Below are 22,306 nucleotides of genomic sequence, written 5' to 3'. Positions count from 1 at the left end.
CTTTGACTTTTGCTTTTTGCTGGGTACTTTGACAAGCACATAACCTATAACATCTCAATCCTCATGACAACCCTTTCAGGCACATCATGTATTATTTCTAGCACACATACCTGAGATCTAGGCTCAGAAAGGTTAATTAACTTTCTAAAGTCACACAGCTCAGTGGCTGTCAGTGTCAGTCACACAGTGCAGTGCTTCTTCTATCATGCTGTCCTCTGTCCATTTTCAAAGCAGGGTTTGTGTCTAGCTTTTGCTCATAGCTCTTCGAATAAGAACATCCAGGAAGCTCGTGTGTAGTCCTGTCAATTGCTTCTGATGCCTCATCTTCCTTCTCAATGGGAATGGTAAAAAAGCAATGGGCAGGGCCTCCCCGGTGGTGCAGCGGTTGAGCGCTGGGTTGCGAAGCTGCTCGTGGCCTCTGCAGCGCCGGTTCCATCCTTGGCTGCTCCCCCACCACCGGAGGAGGGTCCCACATGGCGCGCAGACCTCTCCTGCCACCCGCTGCTCCCCTCAGCAGTGTACCTTGGTCCTTCTGCCTGCTCTGCTCCCCGCTCTGGCTCTGGTGAATTCTCTCACCCTCCCGCACTTCTGACTGTACCCAGTGCTTGTATAAATAAATAAATAAATCTTGAAAAAAAAATAGCAATGGGCAGACACAATTTTCCAGGTCTCCCTGTTATGGACTGCTTGCTTGTGTCCCCTTTCTCCCTCTGAATTCATCACAGGTTGAAGCTCCACCCCCAACAGGACAGCATTAGGGGATGGGACCTTTGGGAGGTGATTTAGGTTTAGATGAAGCTGTGAGAGCGAGGCCCCCGTGATGGCATTAGTGCCCTGATGAGAAGAGAGAACAGAGCTTTCTCCTTCCCTGCGTGAGGCTGCAGCAAGACAGCAGCTGTCTATAAAGCAGGAAGGAGGCTCTCGCTGGAACCTGAGGGTGCTGGCTCCCGCTCCTGGACTTCCAGTCTTGACCCGCTGCACTTTTGTTACGGCAGCCCAATTAAGATGCTTCCAAACATGTTGTCTGTTTCCATCTTGATTTGCGGCCAGAGGACCTTGTCCATAGCTTAGTGCTATGCCGGTGATTTTTTGTGAAATCATCTTCCATAACCCGGCTCCCTGGTCAAGAGTGTCCCCTTTCTCTTTGTTTTGAGCATTGCATTATGGTTATTATTTTTCATTTTTGTGTTTTCTCCTCTCTCCTTTCGTAAGGCTTGCAGAGGCCGGACTTGTCAGGTGAGTGTGTTGCACACAGACGCTTGCTGTCTCAGCTTTGTGGAGGGTCCTGGCAGGACTTTCGGAGCTCAGCCACTTTGCTGCCTTTTCCTTCTGAGTAGAGAATTGACTTCTCCGCCTCTTGGCATTAGGTTGGTCATGCGAGCAGAGGACATGCTTGCTATTTCTGGGTGTAGGCATGGGGTTCTGGCGTGAGATCCCCAGGACTTCTCCCTGACTGAACCTGTGCGTCGGCTGGATGGAGGGTCCATGAGGACTGAGCCACCACGCAGCGGCTGCCCATCCTAGAAGACTGACCAGGCTGAAAGAATGACTTTTGTATTGTCGTCCTGCGATTTTGGGTGTGTGGTTAGTGCGGTGCCCCCATGCCTCTACTGATCGCAGACACCCCCTCTGGTTCAGGGGCAGGTCAGGCAGTGGTGGGATCTTTGCTTCGCAGAGAGTACGAGCCGGCAGACAGCACCGTGGGACTGTGGGCATGGCATTCTCTGCACTTTCTCATTTTCTTTATTATAAATGGAAGAGTCTTATCCCCACCTTCTAGGGTTGCTGTGGTAGCAAACGACTACAGAAAATAGCAGAAACAAATGCAGTAGTGCCTGCACGGCACGCAACATGCCGCAGGCATTTAACGGACGTGTTTTCTTTCCTGCTCTCTTGCACTGCATTAACTAAGATTACGTGTTGTCTTCTTTTTTTTTTAACCAAGGATTCCATGACTTCCTCATTAGCCAGTGTTTCCTCGTTGCCAGGGTTTAGCGCCAGTAACCATTCCCTTGTCGCATTCTCTGACTTCTGAAAGATGAAATCGTCAGCAAGGCAAGGCGAGGATTGATCAGATGAGACGCCCAGCAGATGTCCAGAGAGTCTGAGTCCCCACTGCTGCTCCATCTTGCCTCTGTGCCAGTTTTGTGATCTGTATTAGGAAAACATGGTCTGGTTGATTGCTCTGTAATAGACTTGCACAACATTAGCACTTGTTTCCCTTTCTTCTAGTTCTCCATGATAGTTGTTTTCATTTCCAATTTCCATTCATTCAATTAGATCCCTAGTTTGACTCAAGCACTGAGCTGGGCATGAGGATACAGAGAGGGATGAGGCTTAGCTCCTACCTGTGTGAAAGTCACCCTGGTGAGGGGAACAGGTCTGTTAGCCAAACCAGCCAGCCAACCAAGAGAACAACACCCCCCAGAAAAACTATGCCCATTACAAAAAATGTTCGCATGTAAATGATGTGAGGTGTAAGAGTGGGAGGGGGTTGAGGACGTCTAAAAGATTATGTTCAGTAGGGTTTTGACTGCGGACCAAGTGAATTATGGAGGAAGAGCATTTGGGTGAAGGGGACAGCATTTGCAAAAGCACAGTGACATGAGACATGGATACCTCTGGGCAATAGGAGTGATTTGGTGGCATCAAGTGAGTGGGTAGTGGTAGGAGATGAGGGAGTAGGTTTTGTCAGGAAGGACTGGGGAAAGAGGTCTTATTCTTGAGGTTACAGGTGTTTACTAGAACTGCTTCTCTCTCAGATTTGCCCTTTATTGCTTTATTCTAACCATGAACTTCAGCTTGTGAGATTGTGTTGTTGCATTCCCTGACAATGGCAGGTGTTTAGTCTCCCAGTATAAATGGAGTAGATCGAATGTGCTGGAACGAGAAGGTGTCAGGATGAAGATGACTTGGGCTCAATCCTGTGTCCTGTATTAGCTCTGGACTCTTAAACAAGTACCTGGGGTCTCCACTATCTCCTATGCAGAGGGGGGAGCCCAGCTGCCTCCTTGAGCACCTGTGAGGATTAAAATAAGAGAAACATGGAAAAATACCCAGCCCAGGAGTTGGCATCCATCGAGTACTTAGTACATTTTCCAGTGGGAGAAATCAATTATTTGTGTTTGGGAATGGCCTTAACTTCTCAAAAGGAACATCTGAAAATTGTTAATGATTGATTTAAAAAATGCAATTATGCTTTTTTTTATTTTTCACGCAAGTTTTTGATTCTTTTTCATGACAAACCTTTCAGTGCCCTCAGAGGAGAAAAACAAACTTACACAAACAACACACAAAAAATAGAAATTTAAACAATATGACATTTTTGTGGTATCAAACCTCAAAGGTCTTACCTTGAGATTATTTTGGTAAATCCATTTACATTTTTTACTCTCCCCCCAACCCCTGCCCCAAAGGTCATGTTTTAAAACACACTGCTATTTTGACATCTCCATTGTGATATTTATTTTAAGCCATCAGTAGAGTTTTAAATATCTCAGTGGTGAACTCTGGCCTCTGTAGAAGGTAAACTAATTATTTTCCAAATGGTTCTGTAAAGCAAGCCCCTGGCATTTGTTTCCTGGCAGTTCAGAAAGGAAACATAAAGCTGGTGGATTTTTGAAAAAGGGGATGTGCAGTTGAACAAGAGCTCAGAAACTTGGGCTCCAAAGTCATCTTGTTTCCCAAGAGGAAGCCCTGTCATTCCTGCTGAACAGCTGGACCAGTGTTTCACACAGGTGGTGCTGCAGCTGCCTCAGGTCAAATGAGCAGTGGCAGCGGAGGGAGAAAGGTCTGTGGTCACAGATGTCAAGGGCTGACTGAGGTCTTATTTACATACCCCTTTGATCCTTCTATGAAATAGCGTTAGTCCTCTCATGTAGATGTGGAAACTGAGTCTTGGAGAAGTTAAGTCTTTTGCCCAAGTTCATGGGGCCAGGGAGTTGAGAGCTGTTTCTTGCCTGACAACAGAGTGTGATGTGCACCACTCAACTCTGCTGATTTGCAGTTTCCATGTTGTGTGATTTTCTCTGAGTATGTCAGTTTCTTCTTTCATCAGATGGAGCGGATGGTATCTACTTCCTGTCTCATAAATATGGCCACCAGCTATGCTTCCATAGGTGGAAACACCTAGAGAAAACAAGTGAAAGTAAAACATTGTGAATTCATTGGCTCTTGAGTAGGCTGACTCTGTGTCTTATGAGTTCACCACACCTGGCTACATACTGGTCCCTCATCTGCCGGTCAGTTTCCTCTCGTGGATGGCACCACCTTGGACCATAATACATACCCTTCATCCTCTGTGTCTTTTCCCATCTGACTTTTGGTATTCTCACTAATTTCCCCCTTGTTGGAGATACTTTAAGTTTCCTGGGAGCTTGGGGGTACATAGCGGAGAGGCAGCTGACCAACCCAGGGTTTAGCTGAGCTTCATAGAAGACTTGACTCTGGGGGCGTGAAGATGATTATGGTTAGGAGGAACAAGGAGAGGGGCATGTGCTGGTGTAGTGGTATACCATGCTCTAGAACTCACAAGTCTTTCTGCAAGATCAGCGGGTGTGGGTGGAGTGTTGGTATGATTTTTTTAAAATCAAATGAGCATTTTCCTCCAGTTTCTTCAGCTAGACTGTTAGTGCCAGGAGAGCAAAGACCGCACCCCAATTCCATACCCCTCATTGAGTCTTAACAGGGAATAGACACAGAGGAAACATTCAGGTTCTGTTAGTAAATAGGGTTTTATTGGGTGAGTGGGGAGCAGGGTGACCAAAAAGACCCTAGGCTTTGGAGTGAGACAGACCTTGTTCTGGTCACTTCTGAGTCTCGGCTTCTTCATCCATGAGATGGTGGAGATGCGTCCATCCCTCATGGGGTTGTGATGGAGATGAAATGAGACGTGGTATTTGTGAAGGGAGGGGCAATGCAGACTCAACACGTGTTACGTCTTGTTTTGGCCAGCTCCCCTGTGAATTAATGCTAACTACTTTGAGGAGACTCCCAGCTTCACTGATTGCAGCTAGGTAGGCAGGCACCAAGCACCTACTGTGTGCATAGTGAGGCATACTCACTGTCCATTTTTCTTCTTCTCCATCATTCAGTGGCATCATGGTGGCTTTCAGATACATAAGTACATTGATGAAAGGGATTCACATCCCCATTGACTGGGTCTGGCAAACTTCTCCAGCTGGTGTTTAAAGAAAAAAATTGAAAAGATAGTAGTTACATTCCTCTTGAAACCTCATTTTCATTTTGATTTTCTCATTCAGTACAATACGATATTTTCTTGAAAGAGATATTTCAATTTAGGAGCCAAAAGGTGGCCCAACATCACCACAATAAGAGAAATAATTGTCAAAAACAAGATTTCAGATAGAATTAGTGGATGTAGCTTATCTGTCTGAGTTCTGTTGTTACTTACCACCCTGTCATCCCTCCTTCTGAGGGACTAATTCATTTCTCGCTGAACTTTAATTTACAAGATGTGGTTGATGACCACCACCAGCTTCACCCAAAGTAAGGCCACTGAGAGAAATGGCTCAGATGCATGAAGCTGCCTGGGATGAAGTGAATTGCATGGGGGCTTCAGAAATGCAGTGTGGAGTCTGCACCGACTTTTTGTTTTCATTTCACAATCAATAAAGCCATGAATGAGAGAGAAATATGTTGGTTACATTACTTTAAAATAGCCTGGCAAAAATATAATTTCTTATTGATTAGTTTCCCATCGAAGGCAAGGTCTGTGGATAAAGGAGAATTGACTGCTGAAAATTCTAAAATAAAGAAAGTAAATGAGGGAAGATATTTAAAATTTTAAAGGAGAGAAAAGGGTATAATCGATGTGCCCAAATCTGCCACTTATAAAAGTATTGCTGGAACTGAGGTCTAAGTTGTTCTTGATCTCATTGACTGACTTTCATTGACTCCAATATTAAAAAAAAATGTGAACTAGATCAAGTGGTTTTGGGAGCAAAGCCTGTGGATAGATGTTTCAGGAACCATGGAAAGTAAAGAAATATAGGAGTAAAAGTTATTCCTGGAAATTAGGGGGTTAAGTGAGGCATGAGTGGAGGGATTAGTGTGTGGTCGTGACTCCTTTTGGTGACAAGTAATAGAAACCTGACCAAACAGGCAGAAGCCAGTGGTAGGAAGTGATGATGCCTTGCAGGGGACACTTGGCATTGACTTGAGACATTTTTGGGGCCACAGCGGTGAGATGAGAATGGCGTAGTGAATTGAAGCCAGGAATGCTGCCAGGCATCCTACAACGCACAGGGCACTCCCCATCCTGTCAAACATCAATAGTGCTGAGGTTGAGAAACTCTGGTATAAGAAATAAAGAGAATTTGTTGACCCATCACTGAAAAATCCAGAAGAGCTGGCTGTATATGCGTGTTGGAGCGGTGACATCAGAAGTGCCATTTTCTCTCTGGCTTCCTACTTTCTTCGTAGGCGTCATTTGTTGGGAGTTTTTCCTCCTCATGATCACAAGATGGGGTTCCACAACTCAAGGCTGCTACCCACTCAGAGACTCGGTGAAAAAAGAGCTTGTCCTTTTCATTGCTTCCCCCAAGAATCCTGAGGCTGACTCTCACTTGGCACAGTTCTGCTACATGATCTCCCCCAGTCACTGGAGGAGCACGTCAGTCTGTTTACTGACCTGGAGCACACGCCTTGCCTGCTGCTGGGTGGAGGGCATTGGCCCCAGCTCTTGGACTGAGAGAGCAGCTTCTCTAAAAAGAAAAGTGGGGGGCTATATCTGGAAGAGGGGAGGACAGATGCTAGCCAAACAACTTTCATTTTCTGAGGAAATTCAAAAGGTGGTGGAAATGAAACAGGACTCTTCTTGATCATCGAAGATAAATGATTTTTAATATTTCCGCGATAATCTCTCTCTCTCTCTGCTAATAGTCATGTTACATCATAATGCATTTAGGTACCTACATATCCTCTGCCTAGACTGTGAGGTCCTAAACACAGGGGTCATGTTTAATTCATCTTTTAGCCCAAACACCGTGCACAGAACAGAGCACCAGCAGGGCAAAATGAGACTCTTTTCCATGAAAGAAAGAGTAAAAGAAAGCTAAAAAATCGATTTGCTCCTTTTAGATGATTTCACAGTCATTAATCAAATGTTTATTGAGCAACTACTGTGTGCTTGACCCTTTGTCAGGTCCTGGAGACCCAGCAGGAAACAGGGCATGCAGTGTCTGGGGAAACAAGGCAGGAGGGTGGTGGGAGCCTTGGGACATGTGACCAAAGAGAGTTGCCTGTGCGAAGAGAGGTCCCAGGAGCTATTGAAACCACAGCAAGGGTCCAACTCAGAGTAGGAGTTTGTGGAGGTGTTACTCAAAGGGGGCATGTGGAAGGTGAGTGAGAACTAGCTTTATGAAAAGTGGGAGGGAGAGATTTCTCTGCAGAGGGAAGAGCAGTGTGAAAGACCTTGAGATGGCGCGGGACCCCTGGTCAGTGTTCCCACGACCTGATTCAGGAGTAAAACTTTGGCTCTTTGTGTCAATGAGTCTCTTAGGCAGCGATTGCTTAATTTCAAGGAACAGAAACTCTTTCAAAGAAATCAAAGTGAACGTGGAATTTTATTGTCAGGTCACAGCAGGTTCCCGGGGAATCCAGTGCCGGCAGCTGGACCTCATGGGCTTGGGGTGTTGTTAGCAGGCTTCCTCTCCTCTTGCTCTCTGGAGCTTATCTCTGCACATCTGCTCTGCTCCGTTCTCCTCTCTGCAGACTTCCTCTCTGCAGCCCAGGTCACTTTCCCCTTGCAGGGAATCTGATTCTTCCTATTCCCGACTTTTCCATCCAAGAATCTGATTCTTCCTCTTCCATGACTTTTCCTGGCTCCTGACACTCCCTGACCAACTCAGGCTTCGTGTCTGTTTCACATTTCCATGTGAGCGTCTGATAGCCCAGGTGGGCGGGTGTCTGCTCTGGTCCGGTCAGCTGTGGCCATGTGAGGGCGTCACATGGGTGTCTCTGCTATGTGTTGGCTAGAGAGGGTCTCAAGGGGGGCTTTGAATGGGGAAGACCTGGTGGAGAATCCCTCTCTGGACTGGTGTGGTGGACACTGAAGACACTGTGGTGCTCACTGTATCCAGCCATCTTCTAGAAACTTCATACTGGTTAGCGGCTATCCAGGAGAGGGTTACTACTATTCTCTTTCACTGAAGAAACAACTAAGATGCAGAAAGGTAAACACACATTACTTTAGATATTGTTTTTGTGAAATGTTCATTGTCTAATAGGTCTGGACTCCAGTCTCCAACTTCAGCAGGAATGTCACCCCCAGATGAATAGTTTGGGGGACACAGCCAATGTCATCCTCACCCTATTGTCCTTCTCCCTTTGCTGGTATTCCCTGGCTTCTCCAACATGCCGTCTTTTGCACATGCTACTCTGCCAGAACCACTCTTGTCTCCACCCTCACTTTTCCTGGTATTGTCCTTTCAGTCTTAGAAGTTACGTTCTCAGAGAGGTTGTTCCTGACTCCCTGAACAGAATTGCTTTCCCCTATTTCTGCTGGCTCACAGGACCCTATTCCCTTCCTTTGGTGTTTATTGGAATTTGTAATTTATAAGGTTTGTCCAATTTTTTTCTGCCTGGACTGTTCATTCTTTGAAGGGGAGGAGTCACCTCTGCCTGGGATCTAGTAGGTGATTCCAAGTTATTAATATTAACCAGTAAATACTGGTTAAATTGGTAAAGTGAATGTAATTATACAGGGAAATTTCAAAGAGTAAACTCTAATGCTGCTGCTGAAAATGCTCCCATCTTGCTGTTAGGCAGGAGGATGCCTGAAATACGATGACTCTGAGGTTTGATCAGATCGCTTAGTTGAAGATGCCCAAGGCAGCCTCACACATGCTTTAGGATAATCATTTTTTTGCTCCCAGCTGTCTTCCTTCTTTAGGATGAGTCACAGGCCACTTTCAAAATTTTGGGAAAGAGAAGATAAACTAATGTTTAGGGGAACCTACTAATGGTCAGACATGGTGCCCCAGTAGATGGTCTTCTTCCACTTCTCCCCGGGTCTCTGTTGACTGGCCTGTCCCATGCTGCAGAGGCTGGGAATCGAAACAGTATGCTTTCATAGACTCCTTGCAGTTAAGATTCTGGATTTGACTTGGGTTCTGATGGGCTCCTGTGCGCCTTGAGTTCAGGGCTGAGTGCAGAAGGAAAAAGGCACAGTGCAACTGCTTCGCTGCTGTGGATTCCTACATTGCTGGGTGTTCTACCAGCCTCCTGACTTAGCGTCTCCTCCAAGCAGTGGCAGTTTTCCCCAGCATTGCAGAGGAGAGGGGATTTTCTTGGAAGCTCCAATTCTTTGGGTTCTTCCATTGGTTTTCTTAGTCACCTTATACCTAGGAATACATCCCTTTTTGCTTAAAGTAGCCAGAGTGGTTCCTTTGTCTGAACACTGTGTAAAACCCCAGCTCTCCTAAACCCTCCTCTGCCCTCTCTCAGATGAGGACCCAGGGTCTGAGGATCTGAGCTCAAATGATTTGGCTGCTTGTTCGGGACAGGTTAGAATAGGGCACTTGGGGCCAGACCAACTCTTCCCATCTTCAGCACTGCCACCCAGTTTCCCCTCTGGTTCCTTTTCTTGCTTTCCCCCCCCCATGTTGTTCCAAACAGATGAAATTCGACAGTCAAATTCATCCCCAGGCCTTAGGGACGTGACGTGTCTCTTCCCAGGCACCTCTGTATCTTTCAGAGGACTGTGGGGAGAGGATGATACTGATCATTGAGACATGACTCACATATGGAATCCCAAACACCGGCCTCTGTTTGAGGAAGAGGTGAAGGGACCAGGGAAGACAGTGCCACAGGCAGGACAGAAACACAGGTCAGGAAAAATATCTTGGGTTGACCTCTCTGATTTGTCCTAGTCTGATTTCTCAGAGGCCCGTGTTAATCTTCCCAGTTTGCTGGAAGGGGCTTGCCCCAGGTGGTAAGCTTCCTAAAGCTCTGGATTTGGGCTTATAAGCTGGTTGGAGCACACCCGCTTCTGACCACTCCCAAGAGCTCTCCATCAGATTTTAGACATGCTAGCTAATTCCTTTCTATAGATTTGCCTGGCTTTATTAGGAGTAATGGTATCGAGGGTATTTTTCTTTATAGACATTATAATTAGTAATTGTTTTGAAGGGCAATTGCTGTTAAACTACTTATTTTTTCTTTTCCTGGAGGACAGGACAATTTCCAAGACTGATTATTTCACAATTGAAATTCCATGTCTCCCAGAGGTAGATTTTTATAGTGGTTGGTGGAAGCAAAATCCTCTATTTTTTCCTTTTACATATTCACACACACACACACACACACACACACACACGAACATTTCTGGGAAGGGAAGCAGAAAGACGAAGCCTCCACTGAGTGTTCGACAGCTTTTATAGACAGTTGCCTGGCTCGCTGGCTAATGGGAGGGATGATAAATGCTCCCGAGATACCATTTCAGTCAATTAATTAGTTAATGTTTAAAGATGGAAAGTGTCATGTAGAGAGAACGAGCATTATGATTCTCTTAATAAAAAAGACTTAATATCAGAAAAAATAATGAGAAGATAGCACACATTTTGCCTTTGAACTATAATTGTTCTCTTTGATTCTGTAACTGGTGGTGGGACTATACTGTCAGGTCACCTCTAAAATTCTTTCTTGCCAGAGATTTTCAGTCCATTGAGTGTGGTGAGGTCACTGATGGTTTTCTTGTAAGTGGAACTTGGGTAGGAAAATTGGGGACTTGTTGTCTGCGGCTCTGATGCTGGGTCAAAGCATTCCCCAAATGAGTCATGCTCAGGAATGACTGCTACATGGGGGGGGTGCAGTATGCAGGCCACTTCCTTAGGAGGCCCCATGTTTCAACACCCAGAACATAAAACACCTACCTATCTTGTGAGGCTTTCGAACTTTAAGCTGGAGACAAGAAGCAAAGCAGAGTGGCGTACGTGGGGGGCAATGTTAATGAAACTGAAGATGGGAGTATAGGTAGTGGGGTGAATAAAAGGATTTGCTTCCCAGAAAATGGCTACCAGTAGAGTGGCAGGACCCAATTCCCACAATTTTGCACCATTGACTTTCATGCTGGTGGGTGGTGACTTTGGTGAGAAAATTTGGGCGAAGGGCAGATGGCTTTCCTCAAATACAGAGCTTGTCAAATCCATTCACTAACCATCCTAGACAGACATGACTTTCATCTACTGCTTGGATCTTAGCTGCCTAGTGAGAGGGTCCTAGAGAAAGGGGTACATGAGAGAGAGACAGATGTGGTAGTTTCTTGATATTTGACAAAACAGCAGCATCTGATTTGAAAGACACAACGTGCTACGACAGACTCAAGATTTTGGGCTGATAAAAGACTTTCTTCTTGTCACAGCTGCTCAGACATATTTCATTAATAGAAGTTGGAAAACAATTGATGAAAACACACTTTCCTGTCTTCCCACACAGTCTCCAGTACTGATGGAGAACGCAGGCTGTGGAGTTAGATGGTGCTATGGTCCAGCCCGCTCGTCCCTGCCAGCTATGTAGTCCTGCAGAGTCTCCGCCTCTGCTCAGTACCGCTACTTCCTTATCTGTAAGTGGAGGTGATAAAAATATTTATCTAGGGAGGACTCAGAAAGAAGGTTATTTCTGTATTCATTCTACAGATATTTTCTCAACTTCTATTTCATGGCAGGTTTGTGCTGGCATGTTGATGTCACAAGTGCCAGGCAGGAAATTCCTTGCTTTCATGAAGGTTATCATTTCATGTGGACCCAGACAATAATTAGGTTGATTAAAAATGGTAATGAGCTATGAAGAAACTGTAACACAGGAACATGATCAGGAATGGCTGGGCATGGAAGGTGGCAGCTTAGCTAGGAGGGGCTCTCTGAGATGATGTTGAGTTGAGTAGCAAGGGATAATTAGGGTCAGCTGTGCACCTATCTGGGGAAGAGCAAAGGAAATGGCAAGTGCAAAAGCTCTGAGGTAGGAAGAGCTTGGCATGGTCTAGCAAAGGGACTGTAACACGGTAGGTGATTTAGTAGACACACTCACCATCGTGGGCCGATACAAGACTTTTTCTTTCTTTGTCATATTGATTCAGAGAGTTTGGGGGTATGGGCATGGATGTAGTCAAAAAAAGTAGGCAGGGACTGGGTCATGCAGGGCCTTGTAAACTGTGATCAGGAGTGAAGAATGTGTTCTCAATCCCGAGTTAATAGTCACCAACCTCTTTCCTTTCTTTATAATTCTTCTCCCTTAATATGCGGTTGATTTTTGTTCAAGGTATCAAATTATCATTCTGGCTTCTTCTTTATTTCCTAGATGTAAAATGATCTGTTAGATTGGTCCAAAGGATGGTTTCATTTCTCACAATGCCACACACCATGGGAAGGTTCTGGAGAGAGTCTCATGTATCTTCAGGGAAGAGGATCCAAGGTGCTCAGGAGATTTTGAATACCCACTGAGTAGAAATGAATATGAGAAATTAATCCAGTAAGCTTGGGTTTAGGTATCTGTAAAAGAATCTCTACCATATTATCAAAGTATAACACAACTAGTAAGAGTTGGGCTTTAAGAATCTGGAACTTTCAAATAACCTTTGCTTTTCAAAGGGTAAAGACAAGGAATATCATATATATATATATATATATATATATATATATTAAATAAAAATCCCATATGTGAATGGTCTCTCCTGATTCAGCCTAATTTCTAACACCATTTTTAGCTTGAGACTGCATGGTTCTTGGGCCTGCAGCATGCTCATTCACTCAGGGAGAGAGAGAAACTCAATTTCTTTGGGGGAATTTATTCATAATGGGCAGCAATGTGGGCTAACCTATTGATTCTTTTTTTCCCAGTAATAAGGGAGGAAATAAATGGCATCTTTATTGAGGCATTGGGGGTTTTATCCCTTAGCTAACCAGAAATAAAAAAACAAAACAAAAATTCCAAACCAATGTGTGCCGAGTCCCAGCTAATCAAGTTTTTGTTGTGGTTGGCAGACAAACGCTGAGCAGATTTCTTCCAAGTGTGGTGCAGAGTAGGACTGGATTTTGCTGTAATTTTGTCATTAGGACCAAAAGAAGGAATCACATCAATCAGAGATAATTTCCATGGGCTTCCCAGAGGGGTATGAAAGGAAGAGTGAACTCCCTGTGGCTCTGAAGTGGCAGCGAGTGACCGTCCAACAGATGAATCGAACAGATGGGAGGAAGTGTCAATGTGAAATTGATTTGCACCCTGGTGTTGGAAAAGAAGAAGCTGCTTAGAAAATGATGCAGGGGAAACAGAGAGAGGATCTTGCAGAATATTGAAGAATGCTTTACCCTTGAGTTGGTGTCTGGAGAATGATGGCGTATAGGGAGACATTTGGCCAAAATTTCATGGCAAAACAATAGCAAATTACTTTAACAGACATTTATTCAGCATCTACTACATACTAGACACTATGTTTTGATAAAAAGAAATTATCAGGACTTTCAGGTTTGTTCTCAATGAGTAGGGAAGACAAATGGGGAGAGGCAAGGGACATCAAGGATTAAATTCAGGATGCTAAAGGCCATGACACGAGGGACACAGGGCTATGGCCTGGGGGGGCTCAGAAATTATTTTCTGGAGATGTCAAGGATAGAATTTTTTCTGATTATAGAACTATTATCTGTTGCTTCACAACAAGTCACCCTATAACTCAGAGGTTAAAATAACACACATGTATTATCTCATAGTTTTGGGGAATCAGGAGTCTGGGTGTAAATTAGTTGGGTTTTCTGCTTCATGGTTTTTCACAAAGCCTCAAGCTTTGGCTCAAGTTTTGTGGTCTCATCTGAAGGCCCAACTGGGGAAATATCATTTCTAAACTCAATGGTTATTGGAAGCTTGGAGTTGTTTGCTGGCCAGTGGCCACCTGAGCCCCTTGCCACGTGGGTCTTTCCCATGTGGAATCTTGTATTATCAAAGCAAGATGAGCACACAGTAGTCTGCTAGCAAAATGGAAGTTTGATATTTTCTAAACTTGTCTTAGAGATGATACCTATCACTGTGAAACCTAGAAGCAAGTCACACTCAAGGGAGGGGATTGCACAGGGCTTAAACAAGAGGTAGAGACAAGTGGAGGCCACGTCAGAGGCTGTCTGTCACAGAACCAGGAAGGAGATCCTGAACAAGGACTCCTTTAAACTGATCTATTAGAAATGTTTCCAGGAAAGACACAGCAAGTATGTCATAATAAGCAAAGTGCAACAGAAAAGAACTTTGGTTCAATCTTCAGGGGAGATTTGGAAACAGCATATTTTGGAGTTATTTTCATCAGGGGACAAGGGAACGGAAGTATTTCTACTCCTGCACCGGCCATCAATTCCCATGGGCTTGTGGAGTGGATCTCAATAGCCTTAGGCTACCGAGACTGGAAGCCCATGGGGGAACTGTGTGCATGGAAATGTCCAAGGGTATTAGGGGAAGTGGGAAAGCAGTGACAACATGTGCTACTCAAGTTCATCCCAAAAATTTGAGCAAATATAAGTACAAAGAAATGGATAATTTGCAGGAGTAACTGCTGCCAGAAGCAAAGTTAAGTAGGAATGAATCCAGGAAAAAGAAATGGAGAGGAGTGATAAAGGCAGAGGAAAAATTAGGAAGGGGATATGGAGGTAAGTGAGCACTGCATATTAGAGTAACACAAAGCAGATTAAAATAATAGGTGCTAAATAAAGCGTAGGGTAGGGATTCATGAGCCACAGATGGGTTTATCTGGCCTGCACAGTGTTTAAAGAATTTTTGAGCCAACATTGAAAAGTGGCAGATCCTATAAAAACAATTTGGAGTTCCTGATTTATTTATTTTCACATTGTTTATTTTTGTACAATGTTTGATGAGTTTTCTTGATTCTTTTGAAAACTTGGAAAAGCTTGCAACACTGAGTCTGTGTGTCTGCTGGAAAAAGGGGCTGGAGCTGGGAAATTGCTCAGTTTTTGAGTGGGGGCAGACACTAGTGTTGCTCAAGGCCCAGCACCCTCCACTGCATTGCTGTAGGCTTTTGAGATCGGGATCCTGGGTCTGTGTGTGTCATGGGATGTCAGAAGGCGAGGACAGCCAGAGCTATATTCAGTGCTTCAAACATCATGCTGAGCACCGAGGAGTGTGTCCTGGGGTACTGGGGGTGCTGTGTCATCGAAGGGTTTAAAAAGCAGGATGGTATGTCGAGATTTGTACCCTGTAAAGCCTTCATCGCTTGACTCCACTGGTGTATCAAATCAGATCTTGGATCAATTATTATGTAGATCAAACTTTTAAAATGAATTTCAGGTGTTCAGAAATAGGTTAATTACAATTTTCGTTTCTGACACGCTCTTCATTTCTCTAAGAATGAATCTTTCACTTTAATCGATTAGTCATTTGATAATCTAATAAATGCCCTTGCAATCCAGGTGTAAAAATAATGGCAATAACTTACCTCTATTCCTATTTCACCTTTTAGTGGGATTCTCTCGTCTTTGCTTGTTTATCAACCATTCTCCATCATAGTAACCTGGCAAAGTTTGGATGACCCTAGAAGTCATTTAGGCCAACTATTTTTTAAAGAATCTCTGTCCACTCTGGGAACTTCATTAAGTCAAAGGCAGCCAGTTCTAGTTGTTATAAAGTTGGGACTGCCCACTGATCCTGGCTGAGCTGTCTGTTAACTGCCTTTCATTTACCTGGAATGCGCTAAACAGAATCTTCATTCAACATGTATTGAGCACCTGCCGTGGATAAAGCACCATGGGGAATATACAAAGGTGGGTAAAACAAGGCTATTGCCCTGACAGAGTTTATAGTTTAGTAGAGGAAAGAAGACAAGTACACAAATAATTACAATACAGTGTTAGGAGTGCTGTGTACTGTGAGAGAGGAACAGGCAGCGTGTTATTGGAATTCAGGGAGAGAGACAGAGATTAATTCCAGGTAGAGGAACTTGGAAAAGCTTCGTGGAGGAGGTAGCATTTGGGTTGTGCCTTGATGGGAGGCGGGGAGATGGTTTTGCAGGTTGGAGAGGTAGGCGAGGGTGGTGCTCTCCAGGCAGAGGGGCAGGGTAGGCAAAAGGCATGGAGGTGGGAGAACACAGGGCGGGTGGCTCCAGGGAAAAGGCTGTGGGTACAGATTCTCACCAGCTGGGTGTCTAGATGCAGAAGTCAAAGGTTGAGGTGACAGCAATGGGAATGAGTCTTTCATAATATATATGGTTTTTCTGCCAACCCCCCTCCCCTTCCCTTCAGTTTTACTGTCTTCCTCATCCATCTCCTCCAGGAAGCTTCCCCAGCTTGTCTGAGGCACCTCTCCATGTACGCTCAGCTCTCCCTGGGCTTCCCTCTTAGCTCTTGACTTGTCAAGTCTGTGTTGTGATTGTGTGTTTGTGTCGTGGTTTCGCCTGTAAGACCGTGAGCAGTGAGGGCTGGGATTATGACTTCTGTGCCGCCAGGCCATCAATACTTAGCACAGTGCCTGGTATTCATAGGTATGTCAGTGAGTGAATGTTCCCTATTCTGGTCCTATTACTCTCTGTTTCTCTCCTTTACTATCCTGCCCACTGGACTCAGAGTACATATTTAATTCCTGTCTTTGCCTCACTTGTTGCTCAAGGTTTTGACTTTGCCTTCTTCTAGAGTAAATACATTTTTTTTTTAAATATTAAATTTTATTTTTATATTCCCCCATACAATTGCAAACGCCCCATTCTGACCCCAATCCTTCCCTCCCGCCCCCACCCCCAACAAGTGTCTCTGGTTCATAGTTTTTTGTTGATTTTGATTTTCACTTTCTTATATTCATTTAGAGTAAATACATTTTATGCACTACTTCTGTACTCAGATTTCCAGTTCCCATCCTGCAAAGAGACCATTTGGACAAATCCCATTTATTCACCAACTGCTCTGCTTTGAACCCCAAAATAGGATCCCTTGGGCAATTTTTTCAACTCAACAGTTATTTCTTGAGTGCCTGCTTGCCTGGAACACATGATGCGGGCAGTCCAGTGATGCTCCTGGTTGACCTGCATTGGCTGCACCTTGAATCTGACTAGAAAAACTAAGAGGCTGTAGAAACGAGCAGGTTTCCTTGATGTGCCAACCAGATTAATTCATCCCTGCCACCATTGCATGAGCATTTGGGCCCATCAGTCGAGTCCTGATGGCAGCTACCTCCACCACTGATCATCAGGAATCTATCTGGGCTCTTGCGGGGGCAACGAGGGATTGTAATTCTGAAGTGGAACAGAAAGAAATATAATTGGATCAATGGGCTGTTAATGATGCTATTGAGCCACTTTCTGCTGAGTGGAGTTGTGGATGGGGCTGGCCACAGAGAACCTGGACATGTGCTTTGTATTTGCCCAACTTCAACACAAAGCCTTCTGCAGACTGTAAAGTGACTTCTATTGTGTACACGATCTCATGATTCATTAAAATTTCCCTTGACCAGAGATGGAGAATAACGGCATCAAGGCAGGCTTGCCAGATATTTGCCTGTGCCCAGGGATGGAAAGGAAGATCCACATGAACATCTGTGCTTTACAGGTGGCTCAGGCATCTGAAGACCTGGTGTTTGTGGCTGCGTGGTTTCTGATGGGGGAGAAATGGGAAGCACCGTAAGTGCCCTTCATAGGGGGAAATGGAGACTGAGTAAGCTACAAACTAGTATGTGCCCTTCAAAGACAATGCCGTGGAGCTTTAGCCAGTGACTGGGAGGGCTTTCTGCAAGGCATTGGTGTGCATACTATGGCCTCGTTCTACAAAACAGAGTGAGCACCCATGCTTGTGTATGTTTACGTATTTGTCTAGAGTTCAGTGAGGATGGAGAGGATGTGGAAGATCACAGTCAGAGTTTTTTTTTTAATAGAGGCATGTTTTATTTATTTATTTGTTTGCTTGTTTGTTTGTTTGTTTGTTTGTTTATACATACATGCACTGGGTACAGTCAGAAGCGCAGGAGGGTGAGAGAATTCACCAGAGCCAGAGCGGGGAGCAGACCAGGCAGAAGGACCGAAGTACACTGCTGAGGGGAGCAGCGGGCAGCAGGAGAGGTCTGCGCGCCATGTGGGACCCTCCGCTGGTGGCCGGGGAGCAGCCGGGGATCGAACTGGCGCCGCAGAGGCCGCGGGCAGCTTCACAACCCAGCGCTCAACCGCTGCGCCACCGGGGAGGCCCCACAGTCAGAGTTTTTTATATGAGGAATGAGAGGGGGCAGGGCATGCAGGTAAAAAGTGATAAGGAAATTGAAGTGTGCTCTCTTTCACATATAAACACATGTTTTTGGTCACCTGTATGTATTTATGTAAAATTTATATATGCATAAGGCAAAATAATTGAAAAATAATGTAGGATTCAAGTAACAGAACTTTAATTTATATAAACATGTAATCATGACAAATTCTGTGCCAAGCACTATGATTGGCACGGTGATACTATGTCTGGGACCTGGGAACCAGGACTCGGGACCCATCCTTTAGAAAGTGTTTTGCGATCTGTCAAAAGTACAGTATAAACCAGAATGGTTTCTAATCCTGGTCACACATTAGATCAGGATTAAAAGATCCTATGCCCTAGTCCATACCACAGACCAGTTAAATCTGAATCCAGAGTCTGGGCATTTGAATTAAAAAAAAATCTCCTAATTATGAGAGTTGAGAACTGCTGTCTTAGAACCTGGATTCTAATACCTTAAGGCATATTATCCTACGTCAAAATGTCTATTAATAACTTTAGCCATTTGCATTGCTTGCATTTGTTTAACAATGCTAAAGCTAAAGCAAAATGCTAAAGCAGTTTTGGTTCCTGGGTGTGGGGGTGTACTGGATTGGTGCTATTGCTGTCGTTTCAAGGCTACTGAGATAAAGGGGTCCCCAGGGAGGATGCTGAAGGATGGATGGCAACTGAGAAGAGAGTGGTCTGATCTTATGGCCCCTCTCCATGGATGGGGTCCCCACCATCTGCTGAAGGTTTGGTTTGGGGGGTGGAGGTGGGGCTCTGTAGCATTCAGATAAAAACAGCACCTTTTACATGGCTGAAGTAGTATGTTCTGGAATTAATTGGGGGCTCTCCCTTCTATAAGATGTTGGCACTTCCTAATGAATTGTTTTCCCACTGAAAAATATACACTCATGTTGCTTGAGGAGACTCAACAGGTGAAGCCCAGTAATTAAGGAGCTCTGCAGGAGGATGCTAAAGGCAGCAGCTGGTTCTCCTTAACAGAGCCATTAATCAGCCCCACCTGCACAGGAAAGGTGAGGCTCGCATCAGGATGCCAGCCCAGAGGCCCAGGCCACCCTCTTCCTGAGGATTTTTACTCGCTCACGTTTCAGGGCTGTAGGAGGAAAAGTGCAGGGTTTGGCCACCGGGATGCAACCTGGGCACCTAGGATGCAAAATAAAAGTTGCATTCACCCTGCCCAGATCTTGAGCCTCAGGCACCAGCTCTTGAGCCTCAGGCACCTTGCTTTTAAGGAGGCACCCACTTCCTGGGTGTGCAAGTGCAGGATTGGCATCTGAGAATGAGTATCACCTTAAATTTTGCATCCCACCTACCTCCCTTGCCTGACCACTGGCTCTGGTGGTTGGCTGATTTTTCACTTTTCTGCTTCCTAGCTCTGCTTTCTCTCTGCACCTCAATTTCTTCATCTGGAAAATGGATAAATCAATGTAAAGTACCCTGCTATGCCAATGTGCAGACTCAATTAGTTATTGTTATTTAATGGAAAAATGTTATTTTAACAGCTAGTTGCCTTTTGAACTGGGTGACTAGGAGGATCAGAAGAACCCCCCTGAGGTGATAATTGCACTTACTTTTTTTCAGAAAAAAAGTGCTTTCTAAATACTTGCTTATTTAGAGTGAGGCCTCCCTGGGACATGGTGGGAATGGGAGAAGTTTAGATAAAAAAGACTTTTACTGGTATGCATGATACATAACAGGAATTTCCCCAGCTCTCTGGGACAGGAAGTCTGGGGGCTGGAACTGTGCAAAACACGAAAAGGAGAAAGATGGGGGAGAAGGGACTCGGTAGGGAAAGAGGACTCCTCAAGCAAGAGGGTCACAGTTGAGCCTTGAGGGAAGTAGGGAGTGAGGAATCTCTGGGGCGGGGGTGGCAGGGAACTTAGGACATGGGAACTAGACCCCGTGATGGTGGTTGATTCTCTGTGCTCCATCTCCCATCATTTCCTGAGAACTGCAGTAAAGTTGAGGCAGGTACAGCCTGTCTTAGAGGTGTTTTGGGGCAATAACAGGAGAGACTGTGGGTGACAGAATGATGGAGAGAGGTTACAAGCAGGAGCTCACTGCAGGGCGGTCAAGAATTCTTCAGACAGAGGAATTCAGAGTGAGGCTTGGGTGTGGGCAGGGAACCTTCGGGCGCTGGGCCGAGGCATGTCCTCGGAGGTATTTCATTTGGTTTTCAAGGAAAAGGCTTAACCCAGAAGGACTTGGGGACATGCATCTGAGTAACAGAATTGTTGGCATTGGGGTGCTCCGGACAGGGTCTGTTTGGGGCCCTGTGTCCAGAACAGGATAACCTTCTGTATAACCTTCCTGGAAATAACGTCTTGGGGTTGGGCTCAGCATTTGCTCACACTCTCCTCTCTTGCACAGCCCTAGTGCTTTACCATAGTCCTTTCAGCCCCATCTCTCTGTTCTGTGGCTGGCTTTCACTCACTTCTCTGTTTACACCTCTGCTTGCCCTTCTGCTTCTCCCTTTGAAGATCAAAGGGACAGCTGCTTCTCAAGCTCTATTCTCCGTGGCTTCCAAATTTTGGCTCTCCCCTCCTGAGTAATAATCCATTTCTGGGAGTTCTGCCACTAATGGCCCTTCATTTGGCAAGTCCTGGGGCCTATCTCCTTGGAAATTCTCTTGCAGGCAGCACCTCTGACCTGCTCTGCTGGACAAAACTTGCTTATCAGTTCTAATCATTTATACCCACCCAACCCCAATCCTACCCTTCTCTTCCCCACCCATGGATAATAAGAATCCCTGTTAGGAAACACCCAAGTCAGAACGTGGACTCTCCTAAGTATATCCCAAGCACACTATCTTTGTGTGGTGCATAGTAGGTGATCAGTGATATTGATTGATTGAATTATTGATGTGAACAGATGACAAGGGTTAGCAAGTAGAGATTCAGCCAGGCAATTTTAAGCCTAATGTAATTTTAGCTGCTTTTATCCATCTCTGGATAGAGCAGTTTCCTACAAGGTGGATTCCAAGCTCATCTGAAGTAGCCAACTTCAGCCTCTGTCAGATGGATGGGTACTGGTTAAGTCCATGTTTTTAGAATCAGAAGACCCCAGGTTCATATCCTTACTTATCTAAGTAGCTGCATGACATGAGCGAGTTATTTAACTTTTCCAACCCTCAGACTCCTCATTTGTAAAGTCAGGATGGAGAGAGTGCCTACCTCAGTGGGATGCCTGGAGAGTTAAATGGGAAGATGGAGGTAATGCATTTAAACAGTTTGGAGTCAGAGCTCTCTTATCCCTATTTCATAGACTGAGCAATGAAGTGTCATCCTACAAGTCTCAAAGATCCATGAACAGGAGCCTGATTTCCTGACTTCCACCCCATACCTTGTGCTCTTCACTACTGAAGAAGTTGAGTCTGCCATTGGGGGGGAATGGATTGGTCCATTTTTGGTGGGTGAGGGCCAGATTTTTCTCTTCTCCTGTTAGTTCTAGGAAGGATCAGCCTTAAGTGCAACTGCATAATAACAGGTGCTGTCTGTGAAGTCCTAAACAATCACATTGTAGAATCTGTGAGTCAGCACATCATAGAAGGGAAGACATTGGCCAAAAGGAGTTGGGCTTCATCTTCCCTGGAATGAGAACCTTCAGTGAAGGAACCTTCATTTGTTTCTTGAGTAAGGACAGATGTGCAAGGGCAGATCATTATCTCTTGATATGACAAAGGAGTACTTTTCTATAGCGATATCTCACAAGCAGTGACTATGGAGCTTTCTGATTGTGAGTCACTAGGCTGGATTGGAACATAATAGGAGCTCTATAAGTGGTTGTTGATGAATGGACACCTTTCCACTCCTCAGAGTATCATGATCTCTTGACAGCCTTAAAGAATAGGGAGAGATTTGTGGTTACCACCTGGATTAGTTACCTGTTCCTGCATAACATCCCAAATTTCGTGGCTTTACGCAACATTGTGTTGCAATGTTGTGTACAACTCGAGTGTCCAATTTGTTCTGTGCTCAGCTATGTGGTTCTTCTGTTCATCTTGCCTGGAGCTACTCATGTTCTGTGCTTGTCTGGTAGCTCAGCCAGAGTTGGGTGAACTATGATGG

At 45.0% G+C, this 22,306-nt stretch overlaps 1 long non-coding RNA gene across 4 annotated transcripts; it reads right to left on the bottom strand.

The window, feature by feature from the left end:
- Window positions 1-3,315: 3,315 nt before the first annotated feature.
- Window positions 3,316-15,701, bottom strand: LOC119241891 (uncharacterized). Of its 4 annotated transcripts, XR_008551246.1 has the most exons (5): window positions 15,449-15,701; window positions 12,954-13,239; window positions 12,049-12,457; window positions 5,064-5,179; window positions 3,316-4,128 (listed from the first exon to the last, which is right to left on the bottom strand). It is a non-coding gene; the product is annotated as an uncharacterized LOC119241891 (long non-coding RNA). The 4 variants fall into 4 exon arrangements; XR_008551247.1 differs by lacking the exon at window positions 12,954-13,239; XR_005124387.2 differs by lacking the exons at window positions 3,316-4,128; window positions 5,064-5,179 and adding an exon at window positions 10,456-11,582.
- Window positions 15,702-22,306: the final 6,605 nt, after the last annotated feature.

This window comes from Talpa occidentalis, unplaced genomic scaffold (assembly GCF_014898055.3).
Source record: "Talpa occidentalis isolate TD23 unplaced genomic scaffold, MPIMG_talOcc4v2.1 talOcc4.12, whole genome shotgun sequence".
Lineage (NCBI taxonomy): Eukaryota > Metazoa > Chordata > Mammalia > Eulipotyphla > Talpidae > Talpa > Talpa occidentalis.
The sequence above is the reverse complement of the archived record's forward strand: the minus strand, read 5'-3'. Positions and strand labels throughout refer to the sequence as shown.